The sequence below is a fragment of the Misgurnus anguillicaudatus genome, chromosome 22, assembly GCF_027580225.2.
Source record: "Misgurnus anguillicaudatus chromosome 22, ASM2758022v2, whole genome shotgun sequence".
NCBI lineage: Eukaryota > Metazoa > Chordata > Actinopteri > Cypriniformes > Cobitidae > Misgurnus > Misgurnus anguillicaudatus.
In genome coordinates this window covers 39329710-39335835 of record NC_073358.2, presented here as the reverse complement: position 1 = coordinate 39335835, position 6126 = coordinate 39329710, and the positions used below count along the sequence as shown (strand labels likewise).

Sequence of the window (6126 nt, the reverse complement as noted above, 5' to 3'; positions counted from 1 at the left end):
CCAGCCTTATGGAAACAATGGATATAGTTTATTATCCGGATTAGCAGCGGAGTTTTGCGTGTGTGTTTGATGCGGTGGATTTTCAGAACCGGGTCATGACGAGTTACACGTGGTAAGTAAGACTTCTGTCTTATGTTGGAAATAGGCGCGTGTATATTATATAAATGACACGAACATGTAGTGAATCATAAGTTATAAGTGTTGTATGACTCGTACTCGCTCCTCCCGTGTTATAACTCCTCCTTCTTCATTTTTTCATACGTTATCGGAAAGATTCGGTAAAGCTAATCTTTCTTTTATAAATCTGATTAAACTAAAGACTCTTCAGAGATATAAAGGATGTCATACTACTCTATAGGTACTCCAGATTAACATCAGAAATGCAGAAACAGCGTGTGTTACGTGAGCTTTAAAACTACACTTTGTGACCAAGAAACAGTAATATAAAGAAACAGCTTTTCCGTCCATTGAGTTGTTATGAGATTCAAAGCAGCCGAAAGTGTTACCAGTCATTCTGGCCGCCCTCAAATCCGTGGCGGAAGAAGTAGTTCTCAAACAAAGAGGCTTTTAAAATAACTCCGTTGTTGTTTTCTAGTTTTCGTTTTTCAAACGTGTGCCATCGAACTGTTGTATAAAAGCAATATCGCTCTCGGAGTCGTGTGATATAGCTCTATATCATCACGGCTGTGATTGCCTCCGCGATTCGGCCTACGGCCTCGTGCCTCTGGCCTAATCACAGCCGTGATGATATAGAGCTATATCACACTCCTACTCGAGCGATATTGCTTAAATATATAGATTTGATTTACAAACTTTGATGTTGGTTTAAGAAAGTCCATTGTAAAATGTAAAAATAGTTTAGAAAGATGTTTGAAGAATTTAAGATTGTTGTAGTTTTAAAGTTTGGAGGTCAGATGATAATTTATAGCTTGCATGTTAGCATGTTTCAGCATGACTCTGTATCATTATGTTAGCATATGCTAGCATGTTTTAACGTTATTTAAATAATGCTAGCATTTTGTGAAAACAATATAGGCCTACGGTATGTGCCAAGTTTGTTGACTGTTGTTTTATACATATATTTATTTTGAAGACCAGACCTTTTTATACATGCATAAACATTTGTTTATTTGTACATAAGTTATGTCAATATATGTCCAGTCTGGTTTTATAAAGAAGTTCCTTTTCAGACATGCAGCAGATGAGATACAGTTCCTCTCGTCAAGTGAAATATTCAGTCATCTTCATTGGAGACACACATGAGTCTCATGTGGACTTTATACAAGCTCTACACAAACAGATTCCAGGTCTGATGGAGGTTTCTACAGAGCAGGAGAGTGATGTCATACTGTTCTTCTGTCCTGTTTTAGCTGATCTTGATTGTCATCGTGCTTTGCAGGAGGTAAACAAGAGAAAAGGTAAACAAGATACAAGATTTTATTTGTCACATACACAGTTGTGTGCAGTAGATATACAAGTTGTACTGTATAAACAGTGTAAAGAAGAATACATTTTATATATTTAAACTTGTTAACTTAAACTAAAAATGCTGGACAAATGTTGATACACAACAATAAAGTTGTAACACAAAACTAACATTTAAGTATACAAAAAAACGTATATGAAATTAATGCTTTAATGGTTTATCGGGAAAAATAAAGGAATAATAATAGGGAAAATAAGCAAAAGGAAAACGACCAAACCACAATTTATTCTTTCATTATCATTTTAAATATATCTGTTTTAGTCTGAAAGCATGTTTTTGTTTCTGTTTGTTTAAATGATGATACATAAAACAGATTTCTTTCTTCTCTTCAGACAAGCTTGCTGTTCTCATTTTTCTCCATTTTAAACTGGATGCAGCCTCTGTCCCAGACAACAGTGAAATTGTGAACAGGCCAGATGTTTTCATAGTGGATTATGTCTTCAATGATACTGTAGGACAACCTGCCTCTCAGATCAAGAAAAATGCAGTTTATGCAGTCTCACACTGGATAAACACCAAGATAAAATGATTATTCTAGTATAGAGAAGTACTGTGTTTCTACTAGTACGGTATTCTGTTTTTACATGACTTTCTTAAAATGTTTAAGTCATGCTGTATTGCCTTTTAATGTTAATATGAGTCTTCAATGGTGTCATCTCAAGGTTTTTATTAACATCACAAGCATTTTGTGAACAGTAAATTTCCACTGTATAATACTACCTGCTAAATCTGCTTCTAGTTAGACAAAGTCATATGTCCTAACAAGGTTAGTTAGTCCTGACATCAACAGCTAAACTGAGCGTTGAACTCAACTAAGATTGTTTAATAAACCATCTTTATTATTATTTCATCACTTTGTCTCCTGTCTGCTTAACTCACAACAGAGCAAGAAGGTACCCTTGGTTGGTTGGCCTGAGTTTGCATGTGTTAGCATGGGTTTACTCAGATTTCCTCCCACAGTCCAAAAACATCCAGGTTAGGTGAATTGGGGTTATCAAATTGCCCTTCCCCCAATGTGTGTAGATCAACTTGTATATAGATTCACTGGTTCTTGCAATGAATATAGCCATACTGTAAATGCCGGAATTACATTAGGAATAAATAAACACAAAGAATGTCAAGGACCATTTGATATAACTACAAACAAAAACAACTCTTTTAAACTTCAGAAAATAAAATTTTTGAATGCAGTTTGAAAACTGTCTGGAACGCTGTGATGGCTGGATAGGGTTAGCTGATTAGGAGCAGTACTTCCAGAGTAATGACAGGCCACACATAATAGAGAAATAGGACAAAAACACAAAACTATGGCTGCGTACGAAACTGCTTATTTTGCTATTACAGTATATAACAGGCGAGAAACAGTATCAGTATAACCCTTTTCACACAGAGATTACACAAAACACACAGAAAGGTAGTCTGGGACTGTTTGATTTTTGTGTTTTCACACTGCCAATGATTTTCTTGCTGTTCTATTATGCTGGTGAAGGATCTCACCTTTAGCATGGATAGTGAAGAGCTCACTGATCTCTGCTTCAGTCAATTTTGCAGACATTTCTCAGTGTGAATGTTAATCTGCATTTAAATCCCCATTTTAAAGACCTGAGCATAACTTCTTGTTGCGATGACACGTGCATTCTATACGACACGCCTCGGCAATTGTTGTGTCTTTGTTCACATGTGACGCTTTCTGTAAATGTTACGGCAATGTAACTAGGTGCCCTTTACTGGAGCAATCCCAGAACATTTACGGAACATGCTTGTGTTCACACAGAAGCCTCTCTGCCAATTTTACAAAAATTTCTGAGATCAAAGTTGTATGTGAGTTATGTTTGTGTGACAAAAGAAGTATGTACGAATCCACAGAGTAGGCAAAAAGTACCTGGATGTAGGGATAGGAAATTATAAAAAAAAAATTGATTAGTCGATTTCAAGGCGTTGGGAATCGAGAGTCGATTTCAAAGGTTGGAATCGATTCCATAAAAGCGAATCAACTCCTTTTTAATGCATGTAAAATCATTGTTAAGATGCATCAGACGTTTTTTTTTCTGCATTCGATGAACACTTATCTATACCATGAGGAGGATTTATGAACCAAGATGATGTGACGCAACTGATGCTGGAAGGTCGCATGACAATGACAACATGGCAAATGTAATTTACTGATTCAAATAAGTACCACTCAAGACAGTATGCAATTTCGGACGTAGACAATGACTACATAAAAATAGAGGCTCCAACAAGCTTTTAGGGGAAGTTTATTTTATAACAGTACTGTGAAGTGATCTTACAGTAGATGAAAAGCACTTTAAAAAGACAGTATGCAACACAACTCTCTACACTGTTTAATGCAGCATAGTTTTTTTTTAATCACGCTTACAACTAATGAGCATTTTGGTGTGACTTATTCAAGCTGAAACAGACCATAGCAATGCCACCAGAGGCATTTTAGATTTAGGAGAGTTTTTAATGGTAAAAACAGAAACTGTAAACATGAAAAGCATGTTCCTGCCACACTGAGGGACACACACCTGCTGCTAAATGTCTCAGTTACGTATGTAACCCTCGTTCCCTGAAGGAAGAGAACGGAGACATCACGTTGTGACCGACAAATTGGGAACTCGCTTAGAGAGGACCGAGTTTGGACTTCTCTGATGTAAGACTATCCTCCCTTCAGTCAAGTCCTCCTGATTCTGAAGCTGAGAGTGAGATAAAGGTGTGGTTGCGGAAATCAAGACCGAGCGGCTAAAGAAAAGGAGCGCTTCCACCGTCTGTTTAGTTTAGGCCCTGTTTACATGTACATGGTTATTTTAAAACTGAGACATTTCCCTTCATTTGCGCCCTTCGTTTAGACGCAAACTGAGAACTCGCCTCTGAAACCGATTCTTTCTAATAACTCTGGCCAGAGTGGAGATTTTGAAAATCTTCGGTTGCACGGTTGCATGTGCAGGGCCAGCGTTCTTTAATTGCCAGGTTCATAAATTATGTCATTTTGGGAAAACACACACACACACACACACACACACACACACACACACACATACATACAAATACGCTGTTATTCTCCATATAACTCAATTTACATGCCCAAAAATAAAGCTTTGTTTTTGCACATACCTACTAAAGGGTTAATGGTGCCACGTGGTGATCAGCCCAGTCTCCTGAAAATGCGTATAAATAGCACGATGTGCAAAACTCGCGCAACACACACGCCAAACTCCACTTTGGCGTGCATATGATACGCAAGTCCTTCCCATTCACTTAAACGGGGCATCTTTTTTTGTCGTTCCATTTATTGTTTTCTCAATTTTTTTGCAATTTTTTTTTTTACCATTTTCGCTGGGGTTTAGGGTTGGAACAACTTTTTGTTATATAAAAATGACATCCTAACCCAAACCCCAACTCTAACCCCAACTCCAAGCGACCATGGCTTAAATATGGACAAAAACATTGATAAACCTGTATATTAAATAACCTTATTAAGCTAATCTAAAATCTAACCCTAAACCCAAGCGAAAATGGTTTAAAAAACAGAAAAAAATTGAGAAACCAATAAATAAAATGACAAAAAAAGATGCCCCGTTTAAGTGAATGGGAAGGACTTGCGTATCATATGCACGCCAAAGTGGAATTTGGCGCATGTATTGCACGAGTTTGAACACCTTCCACTTTCGTTGCCTGCGCTCAATTATTGGCATAACCTGGAAGGATCACGTTCCAAACTCGGCTATCCTTTCTACAACCAAGTGCACAGACCTCTACACTTTGCTGCGCACACGCCGCTTACGTTGGGCTGGCCACATCTACCGGATGGATGAAAACCGGTTACCAAAAGCAATCCTGTATGGAGAAATTGCTGATGCCCCTCGCCCAGTCGGGCGCCCGAAGCTCCGTTTTAAGGATGTCCTGAAGCGTGACCTTCGGTCGTTCGGTCTATCAAGTGATAACTGGGAAAACCTTGCCGCTGACCGAGTATTGTGGCACTCCTCTATAAGATCTGGTGCCTCAAGATCTCACCTGCAGTATTTAGACTTCCTCAACAGTAGAAGACTGAAGCGCCTCACCAATCGTCGTTCTCGACGCAAAGGGCCTGAATGAATGAATGAATATTTATACGCAACCTCAGGAGACTGTATTGGATCAACAGTAAAAATTACAAATTTGACCTTTTTGCAAAAGGAAAAACCTCAAATAATCAAAAATGCATGATTATATGATGTCATGGCTTTGCAAACAAAACATTTCGTTATAATGGAAGTCAATGGGGGAAAACAGTAAATGAGGGAGAAAATAAAATAAAATCTGATGCTGCACAAAAACTAACAATGCATCAAAGCCAATGTTTTTACCAATCTTTGACATTCCCAAGACTGTGAAAAAGGTACAAAAAAATCCAGTCCACAATAACTTTTTATATGGAAAATCAGTCATTTTGTGTGTTTTTCCCAAATCAGTGACATCATTTATGAACTTGGAAATAAAAGGGTTTGTGTAAACATTTGTAGTTTTGATCAGGACTGAGGTTGATTAACATATTGATGCAAAAAAGAAAAAATATTAATCTGATACATTTTTACAGAAGCTTAATTTAATGGATATTTTCGTCCTGACCAACACAAAAGGGCAGTAAATTTGCCCAC

General features: G+C 37.6%; 1 long non-coding RNA gene across 1 annotated transcript; it reads left to right on the top strand.

The window, feature by feature from the left end:
* Nucleotides 1–925: 925 nt before the first annotated feature.
* LOC141358935 (uncharacterized) lies at nucleotides 926–2336 on the top strand. Its single transcript, XR_012365478.1, has 2 exons — nucleotides 926–1418; nucleotides 1819–2336. It is a non-coding gene; the product is annotated as an uncharacterized lncRNA (long non-coding RNA).
* The last annotated feature ends 3790 nt before the right edge of the window (nucleotides 2337–6126 follow it).